Source organism: Acinonyx jubatus, chromosome A1 (assembly GCF_027475565.1).
Source record: "Acinonyx jubatus isolate Ajub_Pintada_27869175 chromosome A1, VMU_Ajub_asm_v1.0, whole genome shotgun sequence".
Taxonomy (NCBI): domain Eukaryota; kingdom Metazoa; phylum Chordata; class Mammalia; order Carnivora; family Felidae; genus Acinonyx; species Acinonyx jubatus.
In genome coordinates, this window is record NC_069380.1 from 169,259,014 (window position 1) to 169,280,564 (window position 21,551).

The 21,551-nt window shown below is 39.3% G+C and overlaps 1 long non-coding RNA gene across 1 annotated transcript in view; it reads right to left on the reverse strand.

Annotated features, from left to right (window-relative positions):
• LOC106973158 (uncharacterized) overlaps nt 1-21,551 on the reverse strand; it is a 196,546-nt gene that overhangs the window by 154,134 nt on the left and 20,861 nt on the right. Inside the window, exons 3-4 of the long non-coding RNA XR_008300091.1 lie at nt 17,010-17,123; nt 2,678-2,810 (exon numbers count right to left, since the gene is read on the reverse strand). This is a non-coding gene — a long non-coding RNA (uncharacterized LOC106973158). The remainder of the gene's footprint in view (nt 1-2,677; nt 2,811-17,009; nt 17,124-21,551) is intronic.

Here is a 21,551-nt window from a genome sequence, read left to right on the forward strand (position 1 = left end):
GACAACTTCCTAATTGATAACAGAGAATATGATCGACTTTTACTCAAACATTTGAGATCACAGCATAGAAGTAAAGTGGAGTTGTCTAGTTGGTTGACAGTAAGTATCTGTAACTTAAAAGATCAAACAAGACTGATGACCTAAGAGAAAAAAATTACAACTCATCCACAGTGAGTTGATGGAGTGAGATCACCAGGAAAATATATTAAAGAGTAAGACAGAGAATATAGCTGCAAAGACCAGGAGTAGCTACTGAGCTAGAAAAGGGGCAAGAGAAAGATTTTGGGATGAAAAAGAGGAGCCAGAAGGGTCTAGAAAACTAAAGGAAGAAAAAAAATTTCAAGAAAAGTGTAGACAACAGTGTCGATAGTTGGAGAGAAGCAGACAGAATAAGAACTCTGAGTAGAGTAAGATGGAGGGCACTGATGAGCTTTCACTGCATAGATTCAGTCAAATATAACAGGCAGTATAGGCTGTGTAAAAAGAAGATGGAGGCACAAAATATAATCTACTCACTGGCCATTAAAGGAAATAGAAAACCGGATGATAACTCAAGGAAGCAGTGATGTCAAGGGAAGAATTTTCTCATGGTAGAGGAGACCAAAAAGAGAAAGTAGATCTTATTTTCTCCTTCTGGCTTGAAGGTAAATAGTGAGCACAAGTAGGCAAGACATGTTTTGACCACAGGTCCCTTTAGAAAACAAACTGGGACAAAATTAACTCCCCCTCGAAAGTAACAGATGTTGGTGTCTCTGCCAGATACATTGTTCAGGAATGAAAGACATTTCTGCAAATACTCCTCACTCCATTGCACCCCATCCCACTCCCACCCTGCAGACACTGTGTGCTTTCTAGCAGTTTCCCACCCACAGGACCTCCATTCAGCCCTTTCCTGCATCAGGCCTGGTGGTGCTAAGACCCATTCACCTCCTCTGTTTCAGCTGAGCCATCTACTTGCCTCTAAACCAAGGTTTCCCAGCTTCTGCACTATTGTCATATTGAACCAGATACTTTTTGTTGCCGTGGCGGTGGGACTTCCTGTGCATTGTAGGGTGCTTAGGAGCCTCCCTGGCCTCTCCCCACTAAATGTCAGTAGCATGCTCTCCTACAGTCCCAACAATTAAAAAAGTCTCCATATACCGCCAAATGTTCTGGGGGCAAAATACTTCAATGCCACATGGAGAATCACTGCTACAGACACTTCTTTCTCTTGATTCTTCCTAGAGTTCAATACACACACCCTCTCCCACCCAGTTTCTCCCACATTTCCTGTCTCTGAAACAAGCAAATGACACTTTTTTCTTTCCAACAATTTTTCACAAGTCTAAACAAATACAATCCTGAAAAATTCCACTTTCAAGTATGCTAACGAAATGGCCATGCCCCTAGATTCCAGGGGAGTATGATGGGAAAGGAGGGCTGCAGGTTCCATGCTCCCTTCCTGGGATTCCTTCTTGGCTAAGCCTGGGATATGGCTGCATCCCAATTATGGTGACACTGGATGCCAGACCCACCTCCTGATTCACAGTCTTGGACACACATAAAGGTTGCACAGCCATTAGATCCGGTAGGTTGGCTTCATTATTTCTTGTCAGGTTTTGGCCTCGCGGTCCCCCCTTTTTGCCAAAAATTTCAGTGTAGTTTCTCGGCAGTCTGTTCTTCTTTTGCTAGTCCTCTAACCTCTATCCTTCCGATATTTGGATTGCCCAAGTTTTGGTCCATTATTTATAGACCTGTATCACATGTAGAGACTTATGGCTCCTAGCCCTCATCCAAACAGGAGAGTGAGGAATAGCATCTCCCACTAGACTCCAAGTCCCCCTCCTTGGCTCCAGGCTGCCCTGCAATGACCTGTGCTCACTCCTTTAGTCTTCCAGGTGGTCTCCAAGGCTCTGGCTGTGTGATCGAGCCCTCTCTCCAGTCTCATTTTTCTCTGCACTTTTCATTTGACTAAAACATCTTTTTGAGTGTTGAAACTAGTTTGAAATGTTAGACTTCAATAAATTCTTCCCATAGTCCAAGCAAAGAAGTACATCCTTGCTCAGTAAAGTGAAAAAATAACAGATACATATTGAGTCTAATAAATTATTAATAAATTTCTAATGGATGACACTTGCTTCACCACTTTTCAAAAGCCTCTCTGAGTCATTATTTTTGTCCTTTCCCTCATCCCTCTGAGGAAGTAGTTCTTTACCAGGTCAAGTCATTTTACACAGACCCCAGCACTAACTGATAATTTAGTTATCTTAGGGTTACATCCCTGACCTCTTGATCAGTGCAGACATTAAAAGTTCTTGCTTCTAACACTCATACATATATCCACATCATTCAACATCATTCTCCTGTAGTCTATTAGTCTCCTTAGGGTCAATTAGCAGTTTTTAAACCAAGATTAATACAAATAAAAAAAATGGTATGGGTTATTATGGGAATATCTCCACAACCTACTAATAACTTAAAAATACAAATTATAAAATAATACAGTTAGCAAAATGTCTTGTGTTTAGAAAAATATATACAAAGCAAAATTATATATATAATCATTTGTATATATAAGTGATTACATGTACATACTATGTATACATTTATAAATCCATATATATGCATATGTATATATAATTTCCAAACATAAAGCTAGAAAAGTTCAAAGACAGAAACCACACTTCAGCAGGGTTACCTTTGAGGAGTCTGGCACTGGAGAGAAGCTGATCCATGGGGAGAATCTTCTATAGTGCTTCACCACGTGGATTCAGGGTAGAGAGACCATTCCCCGGGAGATGAATGTCAGGGTGTTCCTCCTCCACCTGATTCTGTGTTTTAATAAGTAAAAAAGTACATTAAAAAAAAAGTTCTTACTTCTACACTCGGCCACTTTATTTTTGGAAATGTATTTGCATATGTCTTTGGAATCCTCTCTTTGAATGATTTCATTCATTGTAATATAAGGCAATATTTATTGGTCCCATAAAAAGGAAAGACGTTTGGTCTCCTATCTTTCTCATGTTTTTATCATCGTGAGGATGGTTACCATTTATCAAAAACAGTCTATCCTTAATAATACTCTCCACCTGGCTCCCAGATCAATCAACATGCCTGTAAATATTTTTCTTTCAGCCCTCTACCCTCATATAAACACCTAGAGGAATAAGTGCCTGTTTTTCCACTACCTTCTGGATAATTCCTTTAGTCCCTGCTCCAAAAAATAACTAAACACTTCCCCTAAGGCTTTCATAAAAAATTCCTTCTAAATCCTACCAATTCTCCTCTCAAACTATATAACCTAGCTGAGCCACTGACTCCAGCATATGCCTAACTTGAAAGAAAGAAAGAAAGAAAGAAAGAAAGAAAGAAAGAAAGAAAGAAAGAAAGAAAGAAAGAAAGAAAAAAGAAAAAGGAAGGAAGGAAGGAAGGAAGGAAGGAAGGAAGGAAGGAAAGAAGGAAAACAGAAAGGAAGAAAGGAAGAGAGAAAGGAAGAAGAGAAAGAAAAGTCCAACCAGAAATGTCAGTACAGGAGTCCAGGATATCCACTACCACTTTACTTAGGACTGACAGGACACACACACACACACACACACACACACACACACACACACACACAAGCCCAGCCCTTCCCTTGAGCAAAGACTCTTGAGAATCTGTAGAATGTATATATTGAATCGATCTACTCATGTCACAGATACAACAGGAAAGAGCTTTCAGATCATTCTATTTCCTAACCTGCAAGATGAAGAATTATCATTTATAATCATTTCCCACTGCTAAAAACTCAATACATAACAGTAACTTTAACTCTTGGTTTATAACCAAACTTTTTATTTAACTGACCTGGAAGGTTGATTAAAATTCCATTTGGTGTTATAATTTAAAAACAAGTGAGATGACACTTCTAAGAATACATACACATCCACTTTTTTGAGTCATTTGGAAGGATTATAGAAATAAATGAACTGCACAACGAAACCAGTAGAAGTGAGAGTTGGTCCCTGTGGGTGTGTGGGGATTGAGTATAGCAAGGAAGTGATAAATTGGGAAAGGAGAACAGGATGCATCTCTCTTTAGGCCACAGAAAATAACATAGGAAACTGTTAAAGAGTGTAGGAAGGGTTTTCTCCCACTTCTTTCCTCCCACAGGAAGTCACTAATACTTTCTGAGAAAAGAGATAAGTCGTCTAGTTTTTACCCATTAGTTAAAAACAGCAATTTCTAGACTTAAGCATGTTAGTGAGGGCTGCCCTTTACAACAGCTCAAGAAAACTCCACTTAGAAAGAAAACACTTGACAGTAATCCCCATTGTTTCTAAGGTAAACCCACTCTATATTAAATGTAACTTTAAAACTGTGACTTTTATAAAGAATAGCAAGTGGGTTAATACTGGAAATTCTAAGGCCTTGCTAAAAACACTTCAAATGTAAAATAATCCTTATCTAGAATTAATGAAGCAAAAGGGGGAGCATAAACAAACGTATGCTTTTAAGGGGCATTTTAAGTATGAGTATATGACATGCCAGCCTTTTGAGAACCTTTGGTAGAAACAACTCAGTGGACCTACTTGGTGCCCCCATTTCCCTCCTTATACCCTCCTCTGAATGATGTGAAGTAGGTAGCTCATAACAGATCTTAGTCTGGCATCCTTAATCCAGAAAGACACTTTAAGAGGCCAGGTCAGTTTCCATGGAGGATGAGGCTGGAACATCTCCCTTCCACTCCTTACTCCCCCCATACAGGTGCTTACTCCCCGGGCTGTCCCCAGAATTAACCTTGAAGCCCGGCAATCAGAGAAGACAGACATATATTCAATCTGGTAAAAGTCCTGAGGCTAACTTCTCATCTCTAGAATTTAACCACTTACTAGCCTGCTCCTAAATCATTTTCACTAGGTCATGATGAAAAAAACATTTTTATCTCTAATTCAATCACAATTTATGGTTCCAAGAAGAAAATAATGGCATTGAAAGTCAAAAGTTATTTACAGAACTTCTGATATGTTCTGCCTTCTAGTAACATGTGATTCTTTCCATAGTTCTATTTTTTATACTGACTCCAAAGAAATAGGTTCTTAACTGTTTAACAATTTTGAAATTATTATATAATCTTTTTAAATTATTTAGAGATCTACATTTAAAGACTTGAAAACTAGAGAGAATTTACATTGTTGACTTCCACAAAACAGCACATATTCAATACATACCATCCTAAAATTTTGGGATGGGTGAGTGTTGGTTTACAGGTATGTGTTGTAACCTGAATGAAAATACCCCTGAAAAGAATATCTAACTTCCACTGCCATTTGGCATGCCAAGCTCTGGAGGTTCTCTTTCTCCCTGTTTTAGGATCTCTATTCCCTTCACACGTGCTAACTCAGCCCACATTGTTTTGTTGACATGTAGAGAGTGAGGGTAGGGTATAAGTCTTAACAGGTTAGCATTTTGACTGCTAGAAGACTAATATTACTAGGCAACATATCCATGTTTCTTGCCTGATAATTAAGACCCATATTTCGGGGATCCACGGAATCTCAACACCCCAGAAATGCCATGTAGCATTAAATATTTCTGTGCTTTCTTTCCCACTGTTATGGGCTAAATTTGTATCCCCACCTCCCCCAAAATTACTTTGCATAAATAATTACATTAAAATGAGGTTATTAGTTTGGGCCCTGGTCCAATATGACTGGTGTCCTTATAAGAGGAAATTTGGATATAAACATGCACACAAAGGAAAGACAGGAAGAAGGCACAAAGAATATGATAAGACAGGAAGAAGACTATCATCCACAAGCCACAGAGAGAGGCCTGTAACAGATCCTTTGCTCAAGGCCCTCACAAAGAGGCAATCCTGCTCACACCTTGATCTCAGACTTCTAGTCTCCGGAACTGTAAGAAATTAAATTTCTGTTGCTTAAGCCACTCAGTCTGTGGTACTTTGTTATGGCAGCCCTAGGAAACTAATACACTTACCAAAGGAAGAAGAGTACAGGAAGTTTTAAGATGCCAAAATGACAGATTGTAAAACAGTAGGAAATGGGGAAGTTCATTAAGATGACAAGTGGGAGCCAACAGGTTACATAAGAGTACAACTGTTATGCACTCCCCATAAAGGAAAGGATTAATTTTAGGTCCTGCTGGACCATGCAGAAGGTGTAAATTAAAGAAAATTATCTCTCCAATCCTAGGTTTAAAGAAAAAGAAAACCCCATAGAACACTGAAATATAAGATACAAGGTAGAAAAAAGAAATCTGCCATATTGAAAGTCTATTACTTAAAATAAGTAGTCCTAACACTTGAATACATAAGACATTATACAAAGTCTTTGAAGCTGCACAGTGGCAATTCTAGGATTCCTTTATAATGCTGAAAAATGTCCCACTAATGGACTTCCAGGAAAACGCTAGTAAAAACAGGCCTAGGATAATTGCAGAACAGTGAATTTAGGCTGGTAAGAAATAGATTTCAATTATATTTATCTAATCATTGATAATGGATTTTCCCCAAAGTAATTTTTTTATATCTACAAACTTCCTTTTACTAAATAATGATATATAAATGGTGACTTGAAACAAGTCATTAATCAATTTTGGCTCTCTGTTTTCCCATTTATAAAATTGAAAATACATGGGTTATAGCTACACAAATACTTGAGATACCCAGACTGAACTTACTATCTTCCTGGATAAGAGCCAGCAGAGGTGGCACATACAAAGAGCATTTAATATATAACACATTATTCTTTTTTGCTCTGATCATTCTCATTCTATCATCCTGCTCACTAGGGTGGAGAAATGTACCATCTAATGTTTCACAAAAGAGAAAACATTTTTCTGTCTTTCATGTCGTGGAGAAGCCTGAATTATCTTAATCATACATTGTGCTCTTGTCTTAAATATCAACACTCCCCTTGGTTTTCTATCCATGAGCCAGAATATTGGGTTGATTATTCTCCTGGAAGCACACTCTTTGCCAAGGTTTACCATTATTTTTCATTAGTTTCAATTCTGAAAGGAAGGAGACAGAGCCTATATATGATGATGAATGGGGTTAAAGGCCCAAGGACTAACATGATTGTATAAGAAGCTACTGCTGGGTGATATATGAACATATTGGAGTAATACATGCTAAAAATGAGGAGGCAGCACAGAGCAGTTGGCAGGACAACAGGCAGCCTAAATTACATCATTCATTTAATAGGTCTAACATATGGTAGCTATTAGATCTCCAAAACAAATGCAAGGCTAACCAACACTCTCATAGAAAAAAGGCTTCCATTCTTAATTTTTTTTTTTTAATAAAAGGCCTCAGTCCAAGTTGCTGCCAATTCCAACACAATAATAACATATATCTCTAAACGAAATAATAATCTGGACCTTGCCAAGAAATTAACAGTTTCACCTGATAATGTATGCTTTAAAATGTTAAATGTTCTTGTTTTTGTCTTTTACACGTTTCTTAAGGAGCTATGCAGGAATTCAATGGGATAATTTAATGGTTTTAAGCAGCAACTGAATTCTGTAATATATAAATCAGCTCATAATTGTTTTCCGAATGAAAGATACAAATGCTCTATATTAAAGCTGGCCTTTGCTTAAAGCAAGTGAAACATATCTTTGATTCTGTCATTTTCCAATTAATCTCATTTTTGTGTTGCAAAAAACATAGGAGAAAGCTCCAGTGATCTTTTGGGGACGTAATTTTGCCCTTGTTTTACATGGTTTTCAAATAGTTACCCTAATCAGAAAAAAAAAAAGAGAAAGAAAGAAAGAAAATGAGTAAAAGAGCAAAGTACAACCACTATCTCTCTATTAATAATCCCCAGAAATGTTTTTTTATCATAATAAGTAAAACCTTTCATCTAGATGCCAGTTCTTGTGGTGAACTGCTCTGGAAGTCTCAGGCCTTTGTGAACACTCCAGAAGGGAAAGGACCTAAGACTGACAGATGAATACAAAACAACTTCACCCCAAAATTCAAACAGGGACCCAAAAGATAGCTGCTTCCTCATTGCCTGCCTCTGAATTCTATGTTTTATTCAGGTCTTTCCCAGCATGACCCTTGTCCTTTGAATTCAATTCCTTCCAACTTAGCCCCTTGCTTCTTTAATCTGACTTCTCCCTCATCCCACTTTCCTTTTCCCAATTGTTTAAGGCTGGAATATCATTCTTCTGCCCAGAAATTTCCAACATTTTAAACTTTTTTAAGATCATTTCTCAGGGCATCCGGGTGGCTCAGTCTCAGTTAAGTGTCTGACTTCAGCTCAGGTAATGATCTCACAGTTCATGGGTTCGAGTCTGCATCAGGTTCCGTGCTGACCATGTGGAGCCTGCTTGGGATTCTCTCTCTGCCCTTCACTTGCTCGCACGCTCTGTCTGTCTGTCTGTCTCTCTCTCTCTCTCTCTCTCAAAATAAATAAATAAACTAAAAAAAAAAAAAAAAGAAGGGGCACCTGGTGGCTCAGTCGGTTGAGCGACCGACTTCGGCTCAGGTCATGATCTCACGGTTTGTGAGTTTGAGCCCCTCATTGGGCTCTGTGCGGCCAGCTCAGAGCCTGGAGCCTGCTTCTGATTCTGTGTCTCCCTCTCTCTCTGACTCTCCCCCACTCAGGCTCTGTCTCTCTCTGCCTCAGAAATAAATAAACATTAAAAAAAATTTAAAAAAAAAGAATATCATTTCACTTCCCACTATCCATTCACCTTTTTCAAGATGCATTCTCCCAATTTTCCTCTGGTAAACAACTTCTTCCTTATTCTGTGTAAATGCTTATAGTGAAATTAACTCCAGCCCTGTCTCCAGGGGTATGCAAGAATCAAATCATATCAATCAAACAATTACCTTCTACCCCCCTTCTCTTACCATTAATCTCTACTTTAAGGTGATGATGAGTTTAGGATGGGCATGTGAACCAATCAGATCTGATGAGATACAAGTTCTAGAACTGCTGACAAAGACAAACTCTGTTTTATTGGGCATAACCTGGGAAGATACAGACCTGTAGTATTGGTGGACATATTTCCAATACATGAAACCCAAGAATGAAGCCACAGTGAATGATCCAGAGTGAAGAGATGGTGTGAGACCACTGTGAGACTATTTACTGCTGCCATTTACTTCTTACGTTACTATTTAATTATCTCAGGAGTAGAATTGTATACCCCTTGAGATCTTGGTACCTTAAGCTATGTTCTTGGTACCTTAAGCTATGTCTAACATAGTTCTATATTTGCTCTACCAAAAAGGAATTACATAAATCTAATAATGTGTACATTATAATAAAAGGTATGTATATCTTTGCCCCACATTCTCATTCACACCCCAAATTCAAATTAACCTGAGAGACGTAAACTATTCTTCCTTCAATGTGCCTCTCATAGTGTGAGCATCTCACCACACTGAATGTGATTCTAGAATTTAAAGAAACCTTAAAACAACACTGTCCATAAACTCAAGGCACCTACTTCATATGGAGCTCAACTGAAGATTTAATGAGATTTTAAGGGAGGAGTGCCTGACTGACTTACTGGGTAGAGCACGCAACTCTTGATCTCAGGAGAGTTCAACTCATCTCTGGTGAGTTTGAGCTCCATGCTGGGCATAAAGATTACTTTAAGGAAAAGAAGAAGAAGGAGAAGGAGGAGAAGGAGGAGAAGGAGGAGAAGGAGGAGAAGGAGGAGAAGGAGGAGAAGGAGGAGGAGGAGAAGGAGAAGGAGAAGGAGAAGGAGAAGGAGAAGGAGAAGGAGAAGGAGAAGGAGAAGGAGAAGGAGAAGGAGAAGGTTTTAAGGTAATTTTCACTATGAATATTTGTGTCAAGTTGATTTCACAAACAAGCTCCTGAATAATATGCAACTCTGTTTTATGTGACAGGCTACTGCAGACCCCAGTCATACTAAACTCTGAAGAGAGATTGATGTGGGGTCCCTGGGTGGCTCAGTCAGTTAAGCATCTGACTTCAGCTCAGGGCATGATCTCATGGTCTGTGGGTTTGAGCCCCGTGTCAGGCTCTGTGCTGACACCTCAGAGCCAGGAGCCTATTTTGGATTCTGTGTCTCCCTCTCTCTCTGGTCCTCCCCTGCTCATACTCTGTCTCTGTCTCTCTCTCAAAAATAAATAAACATTAAAATTTTTGTTTTAATAAAAAAGATTGATGTGATTTAAGTGTCTGTAGCAGGAGCTTTATATGACATTTCTTTTTTTTATGTTTTTTTTTTAATTTTTGAGAGAGAGAGAAGAGAGAGAGAGAGAGAGAGAGAGCACGTGTGCACGAGCAAGTGGAGGAGGGGCAGACAAAGAGGGGGACAGAGGATCCAAAGTGGGTTCCGCCCTGACAGCAGCAAGCCCGAAACAGGGCTTGAACTCATGAGCTGTGAGATCATGACCTGAGCCAAAGTTGGATGCTCAACCAACTGAGCCACCCAAGGGCCCCAATATGGCATTTGATAGCATACTATAGGAGAAACTTGTCTACTTCTCAGCTTGATTTTCAGTCTCCAGAAGACCATCATTGATTGTCATGAGTCCATGGGGACAGGACAGGTAACTCAGAGAGAATCTGCAATATGAGAGTGTATAAACCTTTAAATTCTTATAAAACAGTTCCTTTTCCTTTTTGGCAATGCTTATGCTTCTCTGAGCCTCATTATGGTTTTTGTCAAGGAGAGCTGATGAATAGGAACATAAAAATATGAAAGTCCCAATACCAGGTATCAGAGTGAGACCTCAGAGATGTATCAGGGCTTCAGACAGAGACTGACCTTGAGGTACATGTAGGCAGATGGGACGCTGACAGCCTCACACAGATGCCTGTGTCCTAGCATGGTACACAGGCACAGAACATTCCTATCTCCTCTAGCCTGGCATAGAAGAAACAGCAGAGAGAGCTACCTGAGCAGAAGGGGCCATGAAGACTGCTAAATGTAAAGGATAGAGAGAATGTGGACACCAGCATGGACGGGTGACCACAGGCCAGGTGGGACAACGTACAGTCCAGAGATCCCAGTGTAGAAACTGCTGCTTCAAGATCCCTGGAGCATAGGAATATATGAGAGGCTCTTCTGGCCCCACTTGCCAGGCATTCCACATAGCCATTCCCCCAGAACGGCACTGGGGCACCAGAGCTTAGAGCCCCTCTCGAAGGCTCCACTGGTTCCCCTTCTCACCCTCCAGCCTACAGGATCTTTCTCTAATCTTGAGGGAAGTCCTATTCTCTTCCTCCTACTCTTTCTAAATATTTTTTCCATACCCCAAATACTCTTAGTTCCCTAAGGACTTAGGGTTTGGAACACAACTCTGGAGAGGTTCTTTCTATGCTGTCACTTCCCTTCCTGAGGTGATGAGCTCAGAGCTGACCATCTGCTCCAAATGGAGAGAGGAAAGGAAGTGCCAAAAAATATATAATAATAAATCTCAAAGATACTATTCCACAATATTTTCTTCCTAAATTAAATATTTATAGCCCTGTAAATGTACTCTATCTGCAGGTGTTACTCCTCACCCTCACCAACTGCACCCTTCCGAACACACACGTACCACAGGTTGAGAGCTGGGTCCAAATCCCAGATGAGAACTGCTGTGCACAAAGCAGCCCCTGACCACAGGAGTGTTATTTCCCCCAGGCTCCCAAAGGTGAGAACAGACCATGGGTGAGTTCTTCCCCTTATAATGCTCCCTATCTGAAGTTCCCCAGGAAATTCTTCCATCCCTCGTTAATAATCCCTTGGCTCCCTGCCCCCCAAATTCACCCATCACTTCCACTGAACTGAGAGGAGGCCTTGAGGGACTCACTTTACAAAAGAAGTGAAAGCTTTTGTTGACTTAAATAAGGCAGCAGGTGTATGACCAGGCTCCCCAACCTGACTCTCCACCATAACTTCATGCCTAAAATCTTTAAGATCTCTGAGCTTTAGAGGTCTGGAGAAAGAAGGGATATGAGGGTTTACTGAACCCAGACTCTTGAAGGTACAAAATGGCTCTATTCTCTGTCCTCTAAGTTTTCTGAGACGCTTTCCTCCTACCTTCACTGAGTAGGCCTTAGCTCCAGTATTAGTGGCTGATGGTTTCATTTAAGGTAATTTCACCATTAAAATATTCTTCTCTTCCTACTAACAAAACAAAATAGGGGTGTTCTTGTACTTCACCAGAGTCTTAGAATTGTCCACCTTCCAATGCAGAGCAGCGTCCTCTCAAGGCTTGTTAAGGAGTCCTTCTCCAAGAGATGTCTGGCTGTGGCCCTGGCCACTGCATCAATCCATAGCACAGTAAAGGGACACCCACTTGGCAGAGCATAAGGATCCTTCTGCCTTGGAAGCTACCTTAAGAACAGCCTGGGTCAGGGGATCCCAAAAGAGCTGCTATGATAACTGCCCATCTGTGCCATCTGTCAGGGCCTGAGCTGGTGCTGCTGGAATCACTCCTTCCTCTCCGGAATCCACTGGCTAAAATCACTGTCTGAGAAAGATGCCTTGAAAAGAACATATCATGCACCTACCTTTTTAACTACCTTCTTGGTACTCATAGAACTCAGATCTACCCATTAACTTTATTAAGGTTAACAATTGTCCTCTTCCTTCTCCCCACCACTCTCAAGTTGCCCAAAAACTTCAAAGCATTTTTTGTAGAACTATTGCCAATTTAAATTTCACTACAGTCCCCTGGTTTTCCTGAAATCACTGGTATCTTGAGTACCTACCTTGTCTTGGCATGGGATCACAGTGTTGCCCCAAATGGCTTGGCCTTAATTCTGGAGAGTATCAGTAATCTGTATTTCAGGATGTGCTGCATGAGGAATCACAGCAATTCCGGACAGGCCTCCATGGGTATTGCATACAAGTCTTGATCCTCAAAGCAAGTGTCCTACCAACACAATATTATTTTTCTATAATTCAGTCTAGCTTTTGTTTTAAGCTCCATTTCACTAAGAGGCAGAAATGATATCTGGTCCTTTGTCATTCTTCCTTTCCCCACTGCCCTTTTCCTGGGTTGTAGCTAAGTCCCCAGGGATTCCACAGTGCCCTGCTATTACTGGTCACCTACTAAGGCATCCAATGTCCTGTCTGGTTTTCTCTCATCACCATTAAGACCTCCCTCACTTCTGTCTGCAGGGCGAGTCCAGTGACTTCCTCCCCTGCTTATGAGCCCTGCTTCAGTGACTCAGGAACTTCTGTGAGGCCATTTGTGGCTGGTATGCTGAAACACACCATGTAGCAGTTCCTGTTCTGGATTTAGATCCTTCCCCATGGTTTCTCCTGGAAAGTGGGCAGAGAGCCCTATCTTGGGTCTCACAAACCTATCTCAGGTTGCAGATTCTCCAGAACATTTGGAGTTAAGTCTCAGAAACACTGGTCATTCCCTGCCAAGGGCTTGGCCTGAAAGACTATGTAGGATGACCATTTTCCACCCATGCCTGGAGAAGTAAAGAAAGCTTGTGTGGAAAGAGAATCAAACAGGTCCCCATAGAGAAGCAGAGAAATAAAGAAAAGGAGCCAGGAAATTGCTACCTTGGATCCTAATGGTTTTTTGGTCATAGTCTAGTTCCTCATGAGGCCAGAATGAATCTTGGCTTTTGGATTCTTTAATATAAACTTTTATCTTTCCAAAAAAATTTAATTTGAGTAGGTATCTGTTAAAATGGATTCACATCTTACTTCCAGGTTTGATTTTAAAGTCAGTAACTTTTTAAAAATCACATACAGTAAAACTATCCTTAAAATACACTGATTAGGGATGCCTGGGTGGCTTAGTTGGTTAAGTGGCTGATTCTTGGTCTCAGCTTAGGTCATGATCTCATGGTTCATGGGTTCGAGCTCTACATTGGCTCTGCATGCAGAGCCTGCTTAGGATTCTCTCTCTCTCTCTCTCTCTCTCTCTCTCTCTCTCTCTCTCTCTCAAAGTAAATGAATAAACTTTAAAAAATACATTGGTTAAAAATTATAGTGTGCAATTTTTTTGGCAACTACAAGTTGATTTTATGCCCCCCCCAATTTATCACTTATAAGTGTTTCACCATTCACTTCAATTAATTCTTCAATTTATTCTTCAAGAATGTGGATGAATCTATCACCACTAATATACCTGATCACCAGAACAATACATTTCTTTCCATTGTCAATGACAAGAATAATTTTAAAATTAAATCATTCATACATTATTTCCATAGGTTTTGACCAACCTGCACTGACTGCTGACTACTTCAATCCTCTGTATTATTTAAACTTTTTCTTTCAATTTCTTTCTCTCTTGCTTTCACTCTTCATTTAAAGAAATTCTGAAGTTGAATAAGTTAATTATGCATATGATGAAATCCTATTACACTTGCAAACAAGCAAATGACATTGGAGATCACCTGCTTTTAGGACAACTTCTATTCATTCTGCCAATGTGGAAACTAAGGGCCAGAGAGCAAGTGCTCACAGTCATTTCAAAAGTATAGAGTGGTGATTAAGAATATAAGCTCTGGAATTAGCTACCAGGGTTAAATGCTGGCTCCACTACCTACTAGCTATGTGCCGTTGGGCAAGTTCCCTAATCTCTCTGGCCTCAATCTTTTCCTCTGTAAAATGAGCATAATTATAATAGTATCTACCTCACTGAGGTGTTGTGATTAAACATGAAAGTATAAGTGAAGGGCTTTGAGCAGCACTTAGCACATAGTGAATGTTCAGTAGAGGGGAGACTGGCTGGCTCAGTCAGTAGAGGATGCAACTCTTGATCTTGGGGTCATGAGTTCAAGCCCCGTGTTGGGCCTAGAGCTTACTTAAAAAAAATTTTTTTTAAGTGAATGTTCAGTATATGTTAGCTGTTGGTTTTTATTAGTCCAAGGACATGAGCCAATTAGTAGCAAAGCTGAAATGAAAACTGAGCTTTCCAAATACTTGGCTGGTGCTCTCCCCGTGCCAGGATCTCTCTCATTGTGTTGTCACGACAGTTACCGACCAATAGTAAGAAGTCAGTATATGCTTGTTGGATGAGTGCAGAGGTGATAATAATCTCTGATCACAGATCACTCCTGTCCTACATGGCACTGCTCTGATCACAGAGCAAAAATCCATGTGTTGGACTTTCAGTGATAATAATGGTGAGTCAAATGAGTCCTTGCAAAAATAATTTATTTAGGAAAATACGCATAATATATTTCTAAATATTCCACAAATTTGAGATGAATGGTGCTAAATATATATATATATACATATATGTATATGTATATATATATACACATATATATGTATGTATAAGAATAATGTGGAAATTTTGTGCATCAAAATGTTAACACTATGGTATATAATTTGGAGTGTTCTTTTGTTGTTTTCCTTTGGGCTTTTATTCACTCTCAAGTGTTCTTCAGGGAGCATGAATTTTTTTTTTTTTACTAGAAGAAACAAATAAATGATTTCATTTAAAGGTAGATGGACCAAACTAAAAGTGAGTTCAATACAAATGGAAAAATTATTGATAGTATCCTTTGTCAGTAATTCTTCATAATTCCCCAGCTTCATAAGGCAATTTTGATGGAATTCAATATGAACAACTCAAGATTATGAAAGTAATTACATTTAGCTTAATTAAAATGACTAATTGTTCCACTTCTGCTCACATAACACCTGGTAGGACTGATGCTCAGGAGGCTGGGCCTAAACAGCTTTAAAAATGCACAGGTGCTAATTAAGAAAAAAATGTTTTCCAAAAATCTCAAGTAGACCACAACTTGGGGTCAGAAATATCACATTTGGCTTGAAATTACATGTCATATACTCCTAAACACATAAGCAGATAAATGTACAAATCAATAATAATAAGAGGTAGATGCCATGTAGTATGTGACACCTTGTCAAAAGTTACTGCGAGCAAAACGTTTAATCCATCGGTGGTTTTGCTTTTCAAAGCTTCCCCCTTCTCTTCTCCCTCTGCCCATTCAAATCAACTGAAGTGAGTGGATATAACAGTGGAATACTGAGTGTGGTGGGCAGCCTTGAAAATGGCCCCGGTGATTACCATCTCTTCCTCTTCAGAATGGCATTCTATAACCCCCATCCCTGCCTTGAGTGTGGGCTGGACTAGTGGATTACTTGTAACAAATACATTATGGCAAAAGTGGTAGGATGTCACTTGCAAGATTAGGTTACAAAAAGACTGTAATTTCCTTCTTGGCCACCCTCCGAGGGAAGCCAGCTGCCATGTTATGAGCTGTTCTAGGACTGTTCCTGTCCTACATGGCAAGGAACTGATGTCTCCATCCAAAGGCCAACAAGGACCTGAGGGCTACCAACAATAATGTGTGTGAGACTGGGTAAGCAGATCCTCCCCAGTCAAGTCTTGAGAAAATGACAGCTCCACCAAACACCTAACCTGCAGCCTTGTGAGGGAGCAGAGGCACCCAGTTCAGCAACCCCCAGACTTCCTGACCCATGGAAATTGTGAGATAATAATGTTTGTTTTAAGCCCCTAAGTTTTGCTGTAATTTGTTATGAAGTAATAGATACCTAGTAGACTGGAGAACAAAAAGAAAGCTTAAACTAATATCATACAATATAATCAATTAATAACAATAATAATAGGCATAAAAACTAGAACAATTTGGGTAACAAAATAATGTTGCATTAGATCATAAAGTGGAATTGGATTATAATGTATACATACATTGATACTGATATATATAAATTATTGAAAAAAAGGAGGAAGGAAGGCATGTATCTTACAGAAAAATTCCAAATAATACATATTAGCTTCTCCCTATCACAAGGAGGTAGATTAATCTCCCATGAAGGGATGAACTTAAAGATTTGATTCCAAAGAATATAGTATAGATAGGGGAAATGTGACTTTACAATGGAGAAACCTGGAAAACTCCACTTTATCTAGTGATCAAGACTAACAACAGCAGGGATAAGTCATGTGGATATATATTGCCCTTTCCCCACAGGGGCACCACACCTCTGTGGTATTCTTCCCCAGAACTCATAACCCAGTCTAATCATGAGAAAAATAGCAGACAAATTCATAGTAGGGGATATTCTACAAAGTATCTTACCAGTACTGCTCAAAACCATCAAGGTCATGAAAAACAAGACTGGGAAACTATCATGAACCAGTGGAGACTATGGAGATGTAACAACTAATGCAATGTAGTGTCCTGGACTGGATCCTAGAACAAAAAAGGGACATCAGTAATAAATAAATAAATAAATAAATAAATAAATAAATAAATAAATAAATAAATAAGCAAGCAAGCAAGCAAGGCTTCTCCACTTCTCCCTGTATGTCTCTCTTCTGTGTGTCTTTTATAAGGACACTTGTCATTAGATTTACAGCCCAATCAAATAATCCAGAACAATCCCATCTTGAGATCCTTAATTTAATTACATCTGCAAAGACTCTTTTTCCAAATAAGGTCACATTCACATATTCCAGGAGTTAGTTTGTGGACATATATTTTGGGGGGCCACCATTCAATCTACTACAGATGTTAACATTAGGAGACGATGGATGAAGTGCACATAGGAACTTGCTATATTGCCTTTGCAAATTTTCTGTGCACATAAAATTATTCCAGAATAAATCATACTTAAAAAAATAGTTAACATTTAAGCAAAGTTGGCTTTTGACATAAAAATTCAGAGACTGAAATAGTAAAAAGAGGTATCCACAGACATCATTTTGAGGACAGCAACATTGGCACAGCAGACAACAACACTGGCAGCAGCTGTTATCTATAATTTTGTAAAGAATAACACTTAGATTAATAACAATACTACAGAAGACACTTGAAATAATTTTGTTTTTTGTAAGTATGTCTAAGTTACCAAAGATGGAAAACCATCCTGCTCTTTCAAATATCTTCAACCAGAACTTGGAAGTGAAGGATGTGAATTTACTTTTATGTTTGGTTACTTTTCCTACCCTTTTTAATTACAGATTTAGAAGAAAGGGGTCAATATGTATGTATGTATGTGTGTGTGCGTATATATATATATATATATATATATATATATATATTTACAGATTCAACATCACAGCACATTTCCAAACTCTACAAAATTTGCTCTAATTTATTCAGTGCTTTAAACAAATGCAAGATAAATAGTTCCAATGGTTGATCCTTCTTCTGTATTTATCAACAAAGGCATTCCTACAGTTCAAACCTGTGATTTAAAAGCTTAAAATTATTATGTGGAGTTGCCCTACCCAACTTTTTTTTTTTTGGTCTCCTTTCTGAGATACATTCCTATCTAATGAACATTGATCTGCTTTCTTTTAATTTCCTTGGGTTATTTTCCTTAATATTATAAAGTGGGATCTATTGTTTCAAATGGTTCATGTTGAAAAGTGATTTCAAGTTTATATAGAATTCTCACTCTTGTGGTTAGAACTCTGCACCTTTTTGGTATAGGGGGAAAAGTCTGCAGTTAGATGACAGTCAGATATGGACAAATTCCCACAGACATGGAGTACAGGAATGTCAGGTTCCACAGCCCTGGGATCTAGCCCTGACTACAGACCAAACTTCACTGACTTGGTAGAATGACCACTCTTTCTTTCCAGAGTCATCCAGGGTCAGGTAGAGATTAACAGAAAAAACAGGAAATTGATTCTCCATTGCAAGTTTCTCTGTGCTTCTGAACACAGAACATGCAAACCCTCTTAAAATAAAGCACTTGGGGCACCTGGATGGCTTAGTCGGTTGGTTAAGCATTCGGCTTCGGCTCAGGTCATGATCTTGCAGTTTGTGGGTTCGAGCCCTGCGTCAGGCTCTGTGCTGACAGCTCAGAGCCTGGAGCCTGCTTCAGATTCTGTGTCTCCCTCTCTCCCTGCCCCTCCCCCACTCATGCTCTGTCTCTCTCAAAAATAAATAAACATTTAAAAACAAACAAACCACTTAGGAAACTCATTAGGGAGAGTGCAATCCCTGGCTTTTTCCCTCTGAGGAAAATACACACTGTTCTTCTCATACCTCATCTTTTCCTCATCATCAGATTCTAAAATTAGAACATATTGTGCTGTTTAAAGTGACATATTTACCAATGTTGAAAAGAAAGCGAAGATATAAGATATTATAATGTTTAAAAACTATACAAATCACTTTTTCCTCTAGTAGCCAGTTTTTAAATCATAAAACCATGCGCTTTCTTTACCAATCCAAAGATGTCCTCCTACTTGTCCTTCTTTACCTCTTCCTGTCTCATTTGAACCATTATGAACACTCCCTTTCCTCACGCCTATATCCCAAATGTAAGTTCTAGTCATCCCACCTCAAATCAAATGATCTCTGAGAAGTTCCCAACTGTTCAGTTCTACTTGCCTAGTGTTATCTTCTGCGAGAAGCCCTTACTTCAATTGCAGGAAGAAATTTCCTGGCAGTTATCTTCTTTAATTTCCCACCATCTGTTTCTTTCTATGTTCTTCCAATCTTCCTTTCTTCACAGTGATCATCCATTTTAATCACTGAATTTCATAAGACAAAGTTGCCTATGTGACCACACCCCTCCCTCACCAACATCCTTTGGACTGTTCTAGAGGAACAATTATAACACTCAGACTATTAAACTAGGCATGCCAGAGGGGCATTAAGCTAAACTTTTTTGCGGGGAGGCATAACGTAGGGCATCTAAGTCTTACACGGCAATAGCAGGCTCTGAGTACATTGCTTCTTTTCCCCATATTCTATCATTTTGAGGATCCTTGGAGAGGGCTGACTCTGGACTGTTCATGAAGACTTTCACACCAGGCTATAAGATTCCTCAATGTAAATGATAGCTACTGCCACCGTTACCCTCCCTAGAATCCTACAGGGTTGAAGTCCACTGTTGCTTTCTTCCATTTGTTGTCAGTCTTCTTCCCATTTTACAGATCTCCTTATGTTCCAGCTTCCCATTTGCCTGAACACATAGTTTCCTCACTACATCTAAATATTGTTTAAAATTTTAAAAGATACTCCAAGTTATTTTACCCATTCTCCCAAAATAACATCTGGTATTTCAAATCATAGCCATGATACAAGAATGAAAATATTAACTTTATTGTGGCTATAAATATGAATGAAAATACTTATAAGAGTGGCTCAAGAATAACCTATTCACAGAAAATTAATACCTTTATTATAATAAACTGTTCATAATAACTGATAAGTCATTCAAAAGTGATCTAAGAAAAGGACTTCAGAAACTAATTAAGTTGTGACATCTGGACTACATAGATCAATCAGCAAGAATAGAAAAACGCTGAAAGAGTGAGATTTTCAGTCAGAAGATTAAGGCTCAAATCCTATCGCTGCTACTTACTAGCCATATGACCTTGAATAAATTTCTTAACTTTTGAAGTATATGCACCCAATACCTTTTTTAGTAAAGTAGTTGTGCTACCATTTTTCATGCCTCCTTATATCCATTCCCTTTGACTTTCAGCTCCTCCCATTAAAAGTGGAGATTTTGGGGGCACCTAGGTGGCTCAGTCGGTTAAACATCCGACTTCAGCTCAGGTCATGATCTCATGGTTCGTGGGTTTGAGCCCCACATCAGGCTCTGTGCTGACAGCTCAGAGCCTGGAGCCTGCCTCAGATTCTGTATCTCCCTCTTCTGTATCTCCCTTCTCCTGCTTGTACTCTCTCTCTCTCAAAAATAAATAAACATTAAAAAAAATTTTTTTTAAAGTGGAGACTATTACCTCATTCCCTGAATGAGGGTAACCTTGTACTTTGGTCCATAGGATGCAGGAGAAGTAGCAAGATGCAGTACCTCACCTGAGCCTTGAGAGGACTTCCTGCCTTCACTCACTCTCCTGGAACCCTCTGACATGCATGTTAACAAGCCCAGGCTAGCCTGCTGGAGACATAAGTCCAGTCACTCCTATGGGGCCCAGCTGAGAAGACCACCAAACTCCAGACCTATGAATGAGGTCATCCCAAACCACTCAGTTCCCAGAAATCTGCCAACTTACTGAAGATGCATGAGTAAGCCTGTTTAAGATCAGCTGAGCCTGTTCTAAACCAGAAGAATCACCCAACCAAGCCACAGACATGGTTAACTAAAGTCTTATTGTTTCAGGCTAGTAAGTTTGGGGACAATTAGCTACCCAGCAATAGCTAACTGATACATATACTATATAGGTTGTTGTGAAGGTTAACTGAAAATAACACAAAACACATCATGTACTCCTTGCCATGCTTAGCACCTGGTAGATGTTTGATAAATTGCAGTTATTTTTATTATCATACCAAAATCATCTGTATTTTTAGGTTTATGAAGTAACATTCCAAAAGACGGTGTTTTCTAATATTTCTGTTTGAAATCTGTATCAGGCAGGGTACAAATGACAGAAATCCAAATCAACTTACATTAAACAAAAAAGGAGTGGTTTATTAGAGCTAACATCATACAGAACTAGAGCCAGACCTCAAACAACATCACCATTTCTTTCCTCTCTTCTTTGTCTCTCTCAGTGTAGGCCTCATTCTGACAATTGCAGAAGGCCTGCTCCACAGAATGATAAAATTAGCCATCCTCAGCTACTCATCCAGCTCCAGGAACTCAAAAGCAAAAGCAGTTTTCCACTATAGGAAAGTCTCAGACCAGGGCTC